At 42.3% G+C, this 17,557-nt stretch overlaps 1 protein-coding gene across 2 annotated transcripts in view; it reads left to right on the top strand.

The window, feature by feature from the left end:
- Ankrd11 (ankyrin repeat domain 11) overlaps window positions 1-17,557 on the top strand; it is a 160,180-nt gene that overhangs the window by 52,828 nt on the left and 89,795 nt on the right. For both annotated transcript variants that reach the window (XM_021220743.2, XM_021220744.2), the window contains exon 2: window positions 15,666-15,729. The gene's annotated coding sequence lies outside the window, so the exon portion shown is untranslated. The remainder of the gene's footprint in view (window positions 1-15,665; window positions 15,730-17,557) is intronic.

Raw genomic sequence — 17,557 nt, 5'->3', positions numbered from 1 at the left:
GATCATGACCCATCCATCATGTCTTAAAAGTCTCCTATCCCAGCACTTGGGAGGCAGAGGCAGGCAGATCTCAGTGAGTCTGGTCTTCAGAGTGAGAGACTGCACTCCCCATCCCTACAGTACACTCCCCTCACCCCCACACCCTTACCCCCCAGCCCCCAAAAAGGGGAAGAAAAAAGAAGTAGATTTCTTCTTAAATCAAGACCACAATAAGATGGCTTCTTAGGCCTTTGTAAAGTTTGGTGTTTTTACCATTTTTACACACACACACACACACACACACACACACACACACACACACACACACACACACCTACCCCTACCTCTGAAGGTTTCTAGAGGTCTAAATGCTTCAAAGGTAGAATATCATTTTTTTTCTGATTGTTTTTATTACTTTTTTTGAGACAAGGTTTCTCTGTATAGTCCTGACTGTTCTGGAACTCAGAGATACACTTGTCTTTGCTTCCTGATTGCTGGGATTAAAGTCTGTGCTACCACACTTGGCGCTTAGAAATTGAGCTTAAAGACTTTGTAGTACTGAGGCTCATGTTTGATTTTGACCTCACATGCTATATTCACAGCCCTTAGCCTAGAAAAATAACACTTAAAATTTTCAGTATGGCCAATCATATAGATTCTACATAGTCCTTGAGCCAAGTTCATAAAAGTCTCATCTGTGGAACTATGTTGAGTCAGAAACAAGGCTGATGTTTAGGGCTAATGTTGGGGCAATTCTGTTTCTCCTGAATCCATGCATCATCCACCTTTCAAAGCCTGGTCTCAGCCTCAGCAAACCTAAGGAGGTCAGAGAGGTTTTCCTAGAGGCCCACAGGTAGCCGCAACATCTATATGTACTGTGTGATCGGGCCAGACCTCTGCAAATGATGATTTCTGTGGTGAGGTGACATAATGACAGACAAGACATCTTGGGAGCAAAAAAGCCTTTTCTCAAATTTTTTTAATTCCCAAAATAATTTTTAAAAATTTTTGTATAATTGCTCATTGTTGTGCTTGCTGGCCTATTTCCAAGTCCCTTCTACGTGTGTGTGCAATGTTGTATGTAAGCTTATTCTATATACCAGTAGTTGGTTAGCCTCTGTCCTTGAACACTGTCATTTATCTGACTTTAGTAGATGTATTGATTATCACTGGTGTATAGAAGTGCAGTGGACCTGTATATCTTTGTTTGTATATTGGGAATTTTTCTGTTTACCTATGAGAATACAAGGAATGCTAGAGGCTTTCCAGACTTCACTACTGAACAGTGTTGTGTATGGAAATTAACCAGATTATAATATGAAGCACTAGAAGCTGGTATTGGTGACATTTAAGTCATACTGAACTGGAGAAGGAAAGAGGAAGCTTCTCCAGGGGAGCCACACATGCAGCCTGTTTGCCAGGAAGTCAGTCAGGAGAGCCTACTGAGAGACCAGGGAGAGAGGGATCCTGCTTTACTGCTCCTGTGGGCACAGGCTAGTCATGGGGCCACCAGTGCGAATCTCAGCAAAGAGGTTAGATTTGGCCTGTAAGGTTTAGGGTGACTTGTCTACCAGACAAGGGAAGGAAGAGGTGAGGGGAGAGAAAATATTCAGAGGAAAGTGAGAAGAGGGATTGGTGGGTTGATCTGCTGGCTTAGGAGCATGGGTGAAGAAGATAAGCAGGAAGTATTTTTTTCCATTTTTTTAAAAAAAAATAGATTGAAAGGTGCAGAAGTTCGACTTGGAGTGAATTCTCTCATCTTTGTCATCACAAGATTTCTATCTTTGTTTCTTGGAAAGAGAGATACCTCTGCTATTGCTAGATGGACTTTGTTTCCGTTTTAGTTTAGTGGTGAACTGATGTACTGTTTTTATTTCTTCGTCTTCCTCTTCCTGCACTTGATTTTGTTACTATAACCAAGCTCAGCTCAGTGAGGTTCCCTCAGCCTCTGGATGGACTAGCACTGCACTGCACCACTGTGCTTGCCCTTCCCGTGTCCATTTTGGGGCTGCCCTCAAAGAATCTTAGTTTAGTTTCCTGTTTTGAAAATTCTTGCATACAAGTTGATATTCACGGTTTGTGTGTGTGTTGTTTTTTTTATTGGACACCTTTTTGTTTTTGAGACAGATCTAACTCTATCACCTGAGCTGGTAGTTCAAGGTGTAGCCCAGGTTGGCCTTGAACTTGTGGCAGTTCTCCTGCCTCAACACGCTAAAGTGTTAGGTTTGTAGTTGTGAAACAATATCTGGTTTGATCAGCTACGTCCCCCCCCCAACACACATTTTATTATCTGTTGATGTTTGCAGAGGCCTGGAGCTTGTCGGTCAGTCTGGGTGAGCAGGGATCCCTAGGGGTTTGCTTCTGTCTCCACAGCATGGTACAAGTATGCATTACCATGCCTGGTTTCTGTCGTGCTTGTTATTTTATATGTCTGTGTACCCCTTAGGTGCTTGGTGCCTAAGGAGGTCAGAAGGAGGCTTCAGGTCCCCTAGTCTTGGGAGTTACAGCCTTACAGTAGGATAGATTGACTGGCCAGTGAGCACCATAGATCAGAACCTAGGTCCTTGTGCTTGTACAGTAAGCACTTGACCCACTTTTTTAGTTGTTTTCCTAGGCCCAGAAAATTCTTCCTTACTCTCTATATGAATAAACAGCTGAAACAAGGCTGTATGGCATGTCCAGAAGGAAGGGTTAAGCTCTTAGTGTACACACAGTTTGAATCTGAACCTTCCTTTCTTCAGCCTTTTGTGCTGTTGTTACATGCTGCAGCTCTTAGAGCCTCTCTTGGGATGCTTTTTAGGAAGTTGATGCCATTCTTGTTTTTATTCCTTTGAGTTTCATCCATATGTTGGAACAAGAGAATTTTGCTTCATATTCACAATGAAGAACCTGTCTTTCCTGGGGATTTCGGGGGGGATCTTCAGGACTATGTACAAAACCTTCTGCTCATAGTATCACCTTCCAGGCTAATGGATGGTTTAACATAGTCACTAAACCAGTACAAATTGTCCTTCTAGAAATTGTGACAGTTAGAGATGAAGAACATTGACTGCCAGCATTTTGAATTAAATAAATAGAACTTTTAAAAAAAAGAGACATTCTGGCACACAGGAAATTTGCTTTTCCACTAGTATCCACATTGGACATCTCACAACTGCCTATAACCCCAGCTCCAAGTACAGATCCTCTTCTCTGGCTTACTTGGGCATCTGCACACAGGTGGCATACACATGCATCCTTTATTATGTGCGCTGACCAGTTATAATCAAGTCTGTGAGTGAGGTGACAGTGGATGTGTGTTGATGGCCACATTCCTGGCTTCCTAGCAGATTGCCTCTTGAAGATTAATTACCACCCCGCTGAGTAGCCACAGTTGCATAGGTCCCTGCTTCACCTTTTCTTGCCTAATATTTTAGGGCAATACTGATTTTACCCAGTTATTCAGTCTTAGAAGTCAGCATAAATTCTTTAGAATACCAGTCTGCTCAGCTCCCAGAATCTCAGCAGTTTCTCCTACTTGTTCTCTGCTGCTCTTGTCCTTTGATGCTCATGAGCTGTTAGGTGACTGGCATCAGAAGGCTTTGTTTGTTTGAGAAGAGATCTCACTTTGTAGCCCAGTTTGGCTTCAGCCTTCAGGTCATTCTTCCTTAGCCTCCTGAGGGCAGGGATTATAGACAGGAGCCACTGTTCCCGACTTTAATGTGTTTGAAATTGAGTGCAGTATTCCTGTAAAAGACTGGTGTTGCCACATGTCATATTGATCTCATCCTACAGAGCAAGTGTGGGTTCTAGGAGACATCTGTTTTGAAAGGGCTGTTGGATCTTTGCATTTAAAAGCTTACCCCACCCCCAAACCAGTCCTCTCCAACAGTTTTGTTAGGCGGGGACAGATTTTCTCAATTTAGAGAAAAATTTTCTTAGGTGATTATTACATGATTATTATACAAGGTTATATTGGAAGAGGGCGAAGGAAGAACTAAGTCATTGTTTACTTATTAGATTTATTTGTGAAGAGTGGAGATCAGGGGAGGTGAGAACTCACTTTGCAGTCCTCAGTCCCATACAGAGAAGAATGTACTGACTTCAGGAGGTGGGCTTGCTAAGAGGCATGTTGAGAGAAGCTATGGCAAGCAGTCTCTGAGGTAGGTAAGTACCTATTCTATGGAGCTCCTTGTCTCTGTTGATATCCAGTGAATGGAAAGGCTAATCAGTGGTTTAAGTAGAGGGTCTTGAATTATATGTATATGACACACCATGTTCATTCTTATATGTCTGTTGAAAGAAAAGAACCAAGTGTTTCTAGTCTAGCATTGCTGCAGCTGCTTTTCAGGCAGAGTCTTTCTCTTCTCTCCAAACTACAGCTCTTTGTCAAAGCATATGGCAGTCTCACTTTCACATTGCTCCTTAGAAACTCTTTTATTTACTTATTTTAATAATTATTGGAATAAGGTCTCACATGGTAGTTCTAGCTAGCCTAGAACTCACTATATGGGCCGGGGTGGCCTCAAATTCAAGAGGTGTACCTTCTGCTTCTCAAGTGCTGGCACTAAAGACATGGGCCCTCACACTTTGTAGGAAGGCTCTGACTGAGAGTTTGGTCTTGTTTGAGTTTGGAGTAGTGAACAGTGTGTATTTCTGTTTTGAAGTAGTGTATTCTGAATGCTTTTTGAATCTCAGTAAGGAGGAGAAAGTTTTTTTTTTTTTTTTTAAACAGGATTTTTCTGTGTAGCCCTGGCTGTCCTGGAACTCACTCTGTAGACCAGGCTGACCTCGAACTCAGAAATCCGCCTGCCTCTGCCTCCCAAGTGCTGGGATTAAAGGAGTTCTCCACTACTGCCTGGCAAGAAAGCATTTTTAAAGCTATCACGGTAGAGAGGTTGTTGTGCTGTTGGAGGTGGTGAATGTTGCTGGGCTAGGTCATGCATGCAGGAGGAAAGGAGTTTGCCGCCCTCCCAGGGCCCGAGCTCTAGAGTCAGAGCCACTCTTTTACAGACTACTGAGACACGGTTTGGAGGAGTTCCTGTTTTTCTTGTTTTCTTCATTTTTTTTTTTCCTAATTTCATGTGTAAGCTATATTCATTCCCAGTCAGACCTTCATATTTCAAAGAATGTAAATTGAATGGACCAAAAGGGCAAAGTGCTGGGATAGATAGAGAGTGTAATTTTCGTAGTAATGTTTACATAATTACTTGTTAATGTGTCAACTGACTTTGCTACTTGCATTTCCTTGTTCTGACGTACATACGTGTGTGTGTGTGTGTGTGTGTGTGTGTGTGTGTGTGTGTGTGTGTGTTCGTGTTCGTGTTCGTGTTCGTGTTCCCCTTGACCAGGTTATATTGCCCAGCTTCCATCTCTTGTGGTGATGTAAGGTAAAAATATAAAGTCTACACATCCTTTTAGAGATTTTAAAAAATATCAAAGACCTTTTGGAAGTAAGTCAAAACTTAGTTTTGGTTTTGAAAGCTCAGTAGTTTGCCAGGTGAGCAGAGTGGAGGAGAGCCCTTTGTGATTTTCATTCTGTTCTTTGGATCTCTCTGTGTAGTCTGGCTGTGCAGGCCAGGCTGGCCCCAACTCACAGAAGATCCACCCACTTCTGTTTCCTGAGGGCTATGATTAAAGGCATACACTCACTATGTCCAACCTTGTGATAGCTTTAAAAAAATATTAAAATATATTATTTGTACAAAATACTGGGTTTCATTGTAACATTTTCACAAAGGTATGCAAATGTGCTTAGGTAATATTTACTCTCTTCCCCCATCCCGTCTCTTCCCTTTAACCTTTGACCCTTCCTCTGCTTGAGGCTCAGGGTCCTGCCGTATAATGCGGGCTGATGTCGCTCTGGAGCTTCCTGCCCAGTCTTTCAAGTACTGGGACTTATAGGGGTGTGCCACCATAGCATTGCTCACATGCGTGCTTATCTATTCCATCATAATGTACTCTTTCTTCTCATTGTGGTTGTGAAATTTGAAAACCAAAATATATTCCTTGTTAGTCCAGTGACATGTTTTATAGGCCAGACGGATATATAGTGTCAGATGTGGTAGAGTCACTTCTAAGCAGTATGGAGGATAAATTGATTGGTTGTGCGACTGAAGGCAGAGAACTAAGTTATGACAATTTAGGTGAGTAAATACTGATTTTACTGAGAGCTAGAAATTAGGATAGTAGTGGTAGAAGTAGGAAGGTTTTTTTTTTAATTTAAAAAAATTTTTCTTGTAATAGAATTGACAGGTTTTACAGTCTCACTTTTGACAGTAAGAAGGAATAGCTGTTGGTTTCTGGCTTGTAGGATTGCATAGACAGGAAGTTCAGGAAAAGAATAGGCTGGATAGAGCAGTGTGCCCACACTCCACGTGTGGTGTGTACATGAGGAGGATGGGAAGCATGTGTTGACAGTGTCTCTAGCTGGACATGGTCATAGTTATTCAGAGCGGAGTTAGGCATCATGGTCAGACCACAGTAGCTGATGAGGTTGCTAAGATGGCGATGGGACATAGTTCAGAAGACCATGTAGGAGACAAGATGAAGCACACATAGGAAGGAAACTGGGAGAGATTTCAGAGGAGCTGGGGATGGATGGGATATGCTCTCCAGCAAGTGGATGGGAGGTGGTGTGTATGACTAGATTACATGCATGTTTCAGAACTAAGCTTTGAGTTTTAGGCAAATTACTTGGACACTTGGAACTTTCTTATAAGGAGGAGGAAGACTATACTCTTACTCTGAAGGGTCCTGGTTAAGATGTAGTGTGAGAGACCTTGTGGTAGATATGAAGACCCGCCACTCACCAGCTCGTTCTCAAGCTTTTCTGGTACCTGAGTGTTCCATACTTTGGGTGTGTCAGTAACCGAGTCCGTTTGTACTAAGCACGATGAATGTAGACATGTAGTATGCATAGTTATACACGAGGGCAACCTTGCATTTATTCCTCTTTTTTATTTGACTTTTGCCACAAGCTACAAACAAGCTTCTCTAAAGGTCTGTCTACCTATACCTATGTTTATTGAGACAATTTCTCTGTGTAACCCTGGCTGTATTAGAACTCTGTAGAACAGGCTGCCCTTGAACTCAAGTGTCCATCTGCCTCTGTCTTTTGAGTACTGGGGCAAAAAGCATTTTCCAGCTCTCCCGGCTAAGGATTTATTTTTTAGCAGGTGCTTGCGTGTGTGCATGTGTGTCTGTGTCTGGAGGGCAGAGGCTAACATGTTTCTCCAGTAAGGGTAAGTCACAAGCAGTTGTGAGCCATCTGGTGTCGGTCCTAGGATCCGAACTCAGGTCCTTTGCAAGAGTAATATGTGCTCTTAGTCCTGAGCCACCTCTCTAGCCCCCAAAGGATCTTTTTTTAAAGGGAAAAATAGTTTTGTCAGATAAAGGAGAATCTTAAAAATTTAAAGTTGTTTTAGGGGTAAGCAGAGTTTTATAGATTAGAACTCCTATTTCCTTAGACATACCAACTGTTTTCCTTCTTTCTCTACTCTCAAGAAATTTAAGTTATAATTTTTTTCTTTATGGCTGTTTTACTCTTTGTGACTGTGACATAAGCAGCTGCTTCCTTCATTTTTCTTCGAATTGGTCAGATGGCAACAAACTTGCATCTTGTAACTTGATTGGAGTCATTTTATAACTTTTGTTAGTTTTCTCTGGGTTCTGTGCTGTCTCTGGTATGTGCCTTTCTCTTTGAATTCTTCAGTTTTTCATTTCTTTCTCCAAAATGGTAGTCCACTGAGGTTCAAGCTTTTGTTTGATTATTTATTGACTCATTTATTTCAATCACTTTTTAACATTTAAATTTTTGTGTGTGTGTGTGGGTGTGTGTGTGTGTGTGTGTGTGTGTGTGAGAGAGAGAGAGAGAGAGAGAGAGAGAGAGAGAGAGAGAGAGAGAGAGAGTATTTGTGTGAGATGTGTGTGAATGTCTATAGAAGCTAAAAGAAGGGGTTGGATTACCCTGGAGGTAGTTGTAAATCAATTTACATTGGTGCCAAGTAGTAAACTTGGGTCCTTTGCAAGAGCAGTCAGTATCCCACTTTATCCCGCAGCCATCTCTTTAGCCTCTTGTTCAGTTTTAATGGTGCCTCACTGGTAGTAGGTTTTGTTTTCCTGTGGGTGCTTCCTTATGTGGTTTGTTATATTGCTTCTTAATCTGTGTTTCTGGGGCACCCAAGAGAGGGAATTTGCAAGGAGTCCTGTGGATGAGGCTTGTAAAATGAGACAGTCTTTACGGAGCTCTGCATGATTCTATTTCCTGTCTGAGGGAAGAGGCTGTGCCCAACACACGGAACAGCTCCTCACACTGACACCCGGGACAACTCTAGCATAGACTCTTGCCACATTACTATACCCACAATACTACTGAAGAAGTAATGAGGTTGGCAGTGAACACCAAAGAAAACACACGTGGGCAAATAATCAAGGAGACATGTATTTGTGCTTACAGTTCTGAAAGTCCAGGATCATTGCATCAGCCTTTGGCTTTGATGTAGGGCCCATGCTGCTGGGACATGATAGAAAGAGGAAGCATACAGATTCACGTGTAGGGGGAAAAGGACTAAAAGGGGACCTAACTCTATGGAGTCAGGATCTGTTGGCTACATTCCTGAAAGTGCACCTTTGTGATTCACATACTCGTACCAGGTTCCTTCCCCAGCATTGCTGTGTGAGTAAACTGAGCTTCGGTGGGAAGGATCCAAGGCAAAACTCTGTTAGGTATACTGCTGTGGGATTGTGTGGGTTTGAGAAGAGCTTGTGGTAGTGGTGTCTCCAAGCCTCTGAAAAGTTGGGTTTCTGTCTTTGTTGTTAGAGTGTGTGAGTGAAGTGTCAGAAAGGAGGAGAGATTTCCTATTCTTCCTCCTTCCAGCCTGGAGAGTCGCTTTGGAAGGAGTTTGTTGTTGTGGATTTCTTGATTGAAACTTGGTGCAGATTCAGACCTTGTGGTGTCTGGGCTGTCCTTTGCAGCTTGCATAACCTTGCCAAGGTCACTCCATGTGGGATGCTTGGGCTGCACTGAGTCACTTTCTTTAGCTTGAGTTTGCTTTCAGGCACTTATCAGTCTCTAACCTGCAGTTTTCTTTTCTGGTGTGTGCGTGTGTGTGTGTGTGTGTGTGTGTGTGTGTGCGCGCGCGCGCATCTGTCCACGTAAAAACAACTGTGATCACAGCTACAGCTTAGCGAGGACAGGAGGCTGCAGTGGGAAGAGTAGTTTGCAGACTGGATGGAAAGGAGGCCTGTCGTCTTCTCCTGCTTAGGGGACAAGGAGTTGTATTGAAACACTTAGTTTTGCCTCCTCCCCCCTTCTCCCTTTAGGTGAAGGAAACATTAAATTTAAAGGTGTGTGAGTTTTCTTCTTTTAACTTCTTTATTATTCTTTAATTCTAAATCACAGGAATAGTAACATAGCACCTCATCTTGAAACCAATAGTAATAACTGTATTTTCCTCCCAGGAGGGTGGGAAAGGGGAGAGACTAGACTGAGACAGTCTTGCTTCTCTAGAAGGAGGCCAGGGTCAGTGGCCAGGGTCAGTCCTAGACATGACCCAGTACAACTTGTTGGACTCTAGTATTGTCGGAAGGGAAGGAAACTCACTTGCCTGTGGAATTCTGTCCGAGAACTTCCAGCCGTACAGGGGTTCTCTGAGTTCTCTTGGACTTGCTCCAGCAAATAGTTAAAGCCATAAGAATAGCTTTCATGTGCAAATATTGAGTTTCCAGAGAAAAGGGATTCTCTGGATCTTGCTGGATTTGAGTCCCAGCCCCTCCAGCACTGACTGTGTGACCCTCTGTGTATTTTTCATAGATCCATGGTTCAGTTTTCTCATCTGTAAAGAAGGATAATCATGAGAGCATAGTCTGTAGGGTTATTGAAATGAAATGCGCCAACATTAGGTAGTCATGTGTATTTATACACAAACCTTTTGACTCAGAGCTTGCACTTGGAGAATGAGTTAGCACTCCCTGTACTAACCGTTCAGCTCTACCAATGGTTTTGTTTTATAAAACTGTCACCACAGCCAGGATCATGGCATTGATTGAACTTACTAACCAGCCTTGGTCACCTTGCCTGTTTTCCTTGTGCTCAGACATCTGTGAGGAAGGAGGAGGAAGGAGATTGACTTTTGTTCATTTGTTACTGTCTGGGGTTATAGAGAGCATTTCCACATCTTTTCTTTAATTTTTGAAAGCTACTCATGCATCTTTCATTTCTAAGACATTTTCATACAAAAGTTCATATAAACAGGATAATAAACATTGTAACCCTAGAAACCAGGCAGAGTGGTGCCTGTCTAACTTTATCATTCAGGAAGTGGAGTCAGGAGAATTGGGAGTTTAAGGCTATTGTAGGACTTTTTCTCTGTGTCAGACACGTGGGATGTAAGCTTGTGCTTCACATGATGGCATGGGAAGGGACAACTGTATTTATTACCCATGAGATTGGTCCTCATACCCCCTTTTGGTTTAACTTAATTCCCTTCAGACAGTGGCTCTCAACACTCCTCATACACCAACCCTTTAATATAGTTCCTCATGTCGTGATGATCCCCAACCATAAATTTTTTTTTGTTGCTATTTCATAACTGTAATGTTGTTACTGTTGTGAATTGTAATGCAAATATCTCACATGCAACCCCCTGTGAAAGGGTCATTTGATTCCAAAAGGGTCACAGCCCACAGATTGAGAAACACTATCTTAGGAGCTGCTCCAGTGCCTGCACCAGTAGTCATGTTCTTATGGTTAAGTAGGATTCCATTATGCCAGGATAACCAGTTGGGCTAACCCTTCACTAAAAGAGAAACATTTTAGGCTTTGGGGGAATTATCAGGAAAGCCGCCGGGACGTTTATTGGGTAGGTTCTTTTCTAATTCTCCTTCTCTCCCCTTCTTTCGAGTTGCTGGCACATGTTATACAGACACTCTATCACCTGAGCTATAACCCAGAACCCCCTTTCCCCATTCCTTTTCAGGGTCTGTTTATGTAACCTAGGGTGCCCCAAAACTTGCCATACTACTACATTAGTCTTCCGATCATAGGCTTGCTCTTTTTTCTTACATAGATCTGTATGTCAGGATTTGTTGGCATTTGGGGCATCTTGTCCACATTGTCAGACTCATGGGTGGCCATTCCTGTCTGTTGCTCTAGTAGGATCTTGGTGAGGTTGTGTGCAGAAGGAGGACAAAGTGCCCTTACCTGCCCAGGCATGGACAGGCAATCCCCGTGTCACTAGTGTCAGGGATTAGTTGTACACTGAACTTTTAGGCACCTTGGTTTCTTGGTGTAGAATTCACAACTGCTATAAAATGGTAGTAGGAAAAATAAAATTGGTGAAAAAGATGTGGTTTGGTTTATTTCTAATTGAAACAAAACAAGTCTGTAGAGAGCTGTGGGGTCCTCCACCCTGCCCTTGCCCCATCCTAGTTTCCCTGGCAGGGTCGCATGTAACCCAGGTTGGCTTTACACTTTCTATGTTTCTGAGATTTTCCTTGAACTTTTCATCTTCCTGCTTCCTTAGTGGTGAGCTTTTCCTATCCTAGAATATTTCATCAGTTTTTTTCCTCCCAAATATTTTAGAGACTCTTGATTTAGATTGTTTTCTAGAAATAATGGAATCTGTTAAAAGATAACCCCTCTGTAGAGTGAAAGTCTTTAGGGTCTGTAAGACCTGTATCCTGTTCCTAGATTGGTCTTGGTGCCTCGTGTGACCTTAGACTGCCATCAGTTTACCCCAGTGCCCACTTTGGGCCTGTTTCCCTCAAATGACAGGTAGTTAACACAGTTCTTCTTTCTGTATGAGGCATTGGCTGGTCGCAGCTTTGGCTGTCAGAGTCGTTAGGAGTTCTAGAAAGATCCTGTGGATGAGGCAGGGCTGTGGCTCATTGTTTCAGTCTCCAAGCGCTGGCCCATGGGTCAGTCAATAGTTAATAATCACCGTCACACCAAGTTTAAGAGACACGAAGTTAAAGACACCCCTGAATTTATTTCAGAATCCTAGCAGTACATGTTCTTGTTTGCTGAGTAGACATTTAACTTATGAATTGCTTCATCGCTGCCTTTATAGGACAACTGGGAAATTTTATTATATACTTGATATTTCATCAAAACAGGGCATGTGCCGACTGGAGGCTGGTTTACTCAGATGAGTTTTTTTCTTCTTAAACTTAAAACTTTTTATATGTATATTTGTTTTGCCTCCATTTATGTGTACCACATGCCACAAGCCCCATGCCTTCAGTCTGTACAAGGGTTGTCTTCTTCTCTGAAACAGGAGTTAGGGTGATTTGCGAGCCACCATGTGGGTGGCAGGAATTGAACCTGCGTCTAGTACTCTGGTTCAACTCTCTCATACTTGTTTTTTTTAAAAAGATTTATTTATTGATTATATGTAAGTACACTGTAGCTGTCTTCAGACACTCCAGAAGAGGGCATCAGATCTCGTTACTGATGGTTGTGAGCCACCGTGTGGTTGCTGGGATTTGAACTCCGGACCTTCGGAAGAGCAGTCGGGTGCTCTTACCCACTGAGCCATCTCACCAGCCCTCATACTTGTTTTTAAGAGCTTTAAGGCTTTAAGTAGTAACCTATAAAGAGATTTAAGGACAGACCAAGAAATTTTTTTTAATTTAATTAAATTTTTTTTTTTTTAATATGTTAGGGAGCAAAAGTTGGAGATTGTGTTTGAGGACACTGCTTGTCCTCAGAGCCTCTCCTGTCCTGGGCTCTAAGCGACTCAGCCCTGCTCATGTGTTTGGAGCTGGATCTCACTTTGAATGGGGTCATGGCTTATGAGTAGGTGAGTTTTGTTGTGTTTTCCCTATTTTTTTAAGTATGTATGGAATAGAGTTTTTTGGGCATGAAGAGGGGAGTTGGGGTAGGGGGTAGAGATAGACTGACCCGCCATGGACACGTGGAGAGAAATGGGGGAAGGGAACGGGGAGAGAAGGGACAGAGAAGGAAGACTAAGAGAGTAAGAGCCATGCCAGGGAGATTATTTGGTCTGTTCCATCATTTTGAAAGTTACTTCACCATTTTCCTATACTTTTTATGTATGAAACGTAATGTTTCTTAAGTTTGAAATTGCCTTTAAAAATAATCGTATTGGCAGTCTGTCTTCACAGCATATGACCTACTTTCCCTGATTTCTTGTATACACAGAAAGTGTGAACACTCTGTCATCTGTGTTTTAAAGTGACTTTTTGCAAGACTGGATACAAGATATTCTTGGTTTTGATACTGGACTTTGATTTTACCTTTAGACTAATACATTCTCATATAAAAATCATTTGCTGAATGAAAGGTTGTCTTTATACCTTTAATTAAAGCGCTAGTTGTGAAATACAGAAATAAACTATTTTAGTTGAGTCACAAACAGAAGTGTGATCACTCCTACAGTGGTGGTGGGGGCAGCATGCTGTTTTAGGCTGTTGCTCTTCTCCCCTCTGCAGTTATTAGGGGCAAGAAGAAGGTACCAGCCCCTGGCCATCCCGGGTGCCTGCTGGCACTCTACAGTGCTGGAGCTGCTGTGATCAGCGTGTGCATACTGAGCCCCACTGGCTCTTCCCGGCCAGAAAGGGTTCTGGCTTTCTTCTCACGTACCACAGGAACTATTGTTTTGAATCTTGTAATGTTTTGTTGTATTTTGCGCTCTTATTGTACACAGTAAATTCTATATACTAAATTCCATATAGGTTTGAAAGATAACTATGGATACTCAACTGCTTTCCTTCCCCGCCCCCCTTTTATTCTTTTTAAATTAACAAAAAATAATTCTTAAAGCCCAGAAGACTAGGAAATTCAAGATCCTGGTTCTGACAAATTCATTGATATTTATAGTGTTTGTAATTAACCTTTGGAATTGAAAATGCTCAAGAAAAATTGTACACAGTAACCTTTCCTCATGGTAGCCTACACAATATTGTATAATAGTTGATTGCATGATAATTATAGAAGCATTTTAAGTGTTTGAGGAGGGGTACTTCTAGGTTTTATACAAATAATTCTGCCCTTCTACATCTTCTTCCTCCTTCATATAAGGGACAGGAACGTTCTAGAGTTAGATGTATCTAGGGAATCTTGGACCCAATCTCCCACAGGTTCCTAAGGATGGTACACTCCTTTAAGATATGTTATTTTTTTGCTCATTGTTTAGATTTTTGAGAGTCACTAATGTTGATAAGACTTTTTTTAGTTTAATAGTTAGTAAATTGAAGTTGGGCCTAGAGAAATGACTCAGCAGTTAAGAGTACTTGCTACTCTTACAGAGGGTCCAAGTGCAGTTCCTAGCGCCCACATGATGGTTAGAACACAGCTGTGGATGCTCTTCAGAGGCACCAAGCATGTACATGGTGTACATACAGGCAAAACACTCACATGCATAAAATATTAATACATAATTTTAAAATGTAGAGGAAGCCTGTCTTCTGTGTAGAATGAAGCAGGACAAGGCACTGGTTGTGGGTTAGGGACATCCCTATAACTTCTCCCTGAAGAATTTGCTCTGTGAACAGCTTTGCTGAGCCTCTTGGGCTTATACCACGTGGACTTACCTTGTAGAGAGCACAGCCACATCCCAGCACACCCCAGCCACATTTGGTCCCATAGAAAGTATGCAGGCACTCTCAAGTAGTGATAGGAAGAACACCAACTTAACTTTGGAAGGTTGCTGGAGTTGTCCCCTTCCTGCCCTTTCTTCTCTTTCTGTATATGGGTGTTTTGCCTACATGTATATCTGTGTACCATGTGCATGTCTGGTGCCTGCAGAGGCCATAAGATTCCATGGACCTAGCATTACAAACAATAAACCAACTTGTGGGTGCTGGAGATGTAACTCAGGCCCTGAAAAAGTAATACCTGATCCATGACTCCAGCTCCTGAACTCATCCTTTCTGAATTGGAATTTTTCACTTTTAAGAAAAGACGTCATGTAAGTCTGTCCATGTGAGTCTTGAGTTTGTGATGTAGCCAAGGAGGACCATAAACTCTTGATTCTCTTGGCTCCACCTTCCAACTACTGGAGCTGTAGGCATATACAGCTGGCTCTTGAAATACATTGTTGTGTCTTTGAGAATGGATTCCTCTTTAGATTCTGAGTATGAAAGTAGATGAAGGATATGAAGTATGAGTGCATGCAATGGGATGTACATGCTGGGTGATAGCTGACCAGTGAGCGCCCAGGAGTGTTCTGTACTGGACCTCAAGCATCATCTTGTTTAGGGGAGCATGCAAGGGACAGTGGAGAGAGGGAGAATGTTCAGGAAGGAGGCAGTCGTAAGTCGGTTGGGAATATGATATACTGTAGAAGTTTCAACAAAAATCTCTTAGCGGATACAGACATGTAAGGCTTTGATAAGGGTTTGATGATTATGTTGTTTGGATTTCTGTTAAACTCATCTAAGCTTGTCTTAAGGTGAAAGAAGCCTCGTGCTGAGTCCTTGCCTAGGGGAGGAAAGGAAGACACACCAAGCCAGGGCATCAGATAATCATGTTGGAGCTTTCCCCCACTCTGTCCTGTGAGGCCTTGGTTTGTAATATTGAGAATAAACACTTCCTATAAGGCAAACCATCAGATAGGAGCTCTTTTTAAACCCAGACCAGCTAGAGATGAACCTTTGTAACATTTTACTTGTTATACTATGGTTGGTCCAGGTAGAGAAAGAGATTAGCACTGACTTAATCTGTTCTTCCTTTCTCCTTTCAGAGCATACTGCCCTGCTGGAGTTCATACCCATTCCTGAGCAACACTGGTTTTTGCCATGGAATCCGTGAGTACTGCTTCTTGCATTTGCTCTTGGGCCTGATTGAGTTTTGCTCAGGGCAGTGACTGCTGACCTGGATTTTATTCAGAGGATGGTGACTACCATGAAATCTCCTGGGATCCATTAGTAGTGTCTCTTGTGTCCTTGTGAGAGAGAGTTTGTTGGAAAAAATAGTAGGTTGATGGTCTTGTCTACAAGATCACTTGTTTCTTCCCCATCTCTAGCTGGGCCCGGAGACCTAGCAGTTGCTATGTTTGTTTATTACTATGTGCATGTTGTATTAACTGTTATCATGACGAATAGAGTTGGAAATGGGCAGGACAGGTCTGGGGCTTGTGACCTGGCATCCTGTGCTGCTGGTTTGGGGGAGAGTTGTAACTTTCATGATTTTCCTGAGTGTGGTCAGTTGGGAGGAATGGGATCTTTGGCTGATATGTCCCAAACCTCCTGAGAGTGACTGGCATGTGTTCTGAGAATAGGGACATCTCTCTCCATAAAGGCCTATCTGCCCTTGGGTCTCACCATTGTAGCTGCCATATTGTTTTCTCTAAAGGAAGATTTGATAACTGGCAAGAGAAAGTCTTGGCATATTTTAAGATTTTCATGTCTTGTCCAGTTCTTAATGTTTTCAAGTTAGTAGCCCCCCAGATGTTATCTTCCTGTGTTAACAGATACTCCCCCCCCCCCACCTCTTTATGAATGTCCTTACTCTTTTAAATCTTGGTCACCATTGACTTTGGCCCCTTTGAAATGGATCTGACTTGTCTTTCTCTTGAGTTGCTTGAAGGAAGGGAAACTATAGGGGCTGGAGAGGTGGCTCTTGGCTAAAAGCACTTGCCTTTCTAGAGGACCTGGGTTTAGTTTTTAGAACTCACATGATGACACACAGCCATCTATAACTCCAGTTCCAAGGGACCCAGTATGTTGTTTTGGTTTCTTTGCATGCCAGGTTCTCATGTGATGCTCTTGTATACATGTAGACTGTATACATACATTTGCAATAAAGAAAAAGAAGGCAGAGGGAAGGACTGGGTGAGGGGGGGCTACCAGAAGGGGGAAAGCTATAGGGATATAAAGTAAGTAAATAACTTAATTAATAGAAGAAGAAAAAGAGCAGGGTGTTGTGGCACATCCTTTTAATCCTAGCACTGGGGATGCAGAGGCATGCAGATATCTGAGTTAAAGGCCAGCCTGGTCTACACAGTTAGTTCCATCATGGCCAGAGGAACTAGTTTTGAAAAAACAGAATGGGGGAAGGGATTAGTAAGAAGTTCAAAAGAAAGGAAACTGGTTATAGGCTTTAAGCTAGTACAGAGCATTAGTAATAGGTAGATGCTATCCTGGCAGCAGGAGTGGCCGGTGTGGCGCCCCCCCCACTCCCCCCAAAAAAAATCCCAATAGAAGAAATTTTTTTATGTTTGAAGGTAGATCTAGCTTGTCCCTGCAGAAGGCCACTGTTCAAAATGAAGAAGAGGAAAAAGAGAGTGTTAACATGGAAAGCCAGCCACACACGCCTGGGATTGGGGCTACATTCATGGATCTTAATGAGTAACAAGGAAAAGCAAAATGGTGTTTATCTTTTTGGTAAAAATTGATTGTTAGTATTTCATAATTCTAGAGATGTATTTCTCTGACTAGAATAAAATATTAGGATCGTATACTGAGAGACGATAGGGTTGGCCTCGGTCTAGGCTCTGGTAGAGTTAGTGTGAAAAAAATTATTATTACTATTTTTTTTAAAAGATTTCTTTATTTATTATATGTAAGTACACTGTCTTCAGACACCCTGGGAGAGGGCATCAGATCTCATTACGGATGGTTGTGAACCACCATG

The sequence above is a fragment of the Mus pahari genome, chromosome 20, assembly GCF_900095145.1.
Source record: "Mus pahari chromosome 20, PAHARI_EIJ_v1.1, whole genome shotgun sequence".
In the NCBI taxonomy this organism is placed as follows: Eukaryota; Metazoa; Chordata; class Mammalia; order Rodentia; family Muridae; genus Mus; species Mus pahari.
The sequence above is the reverse complement of the archived record's forward strand: the minus strand, read 5'-3'. Positions and strand labels throughout refer to the sequence as shown.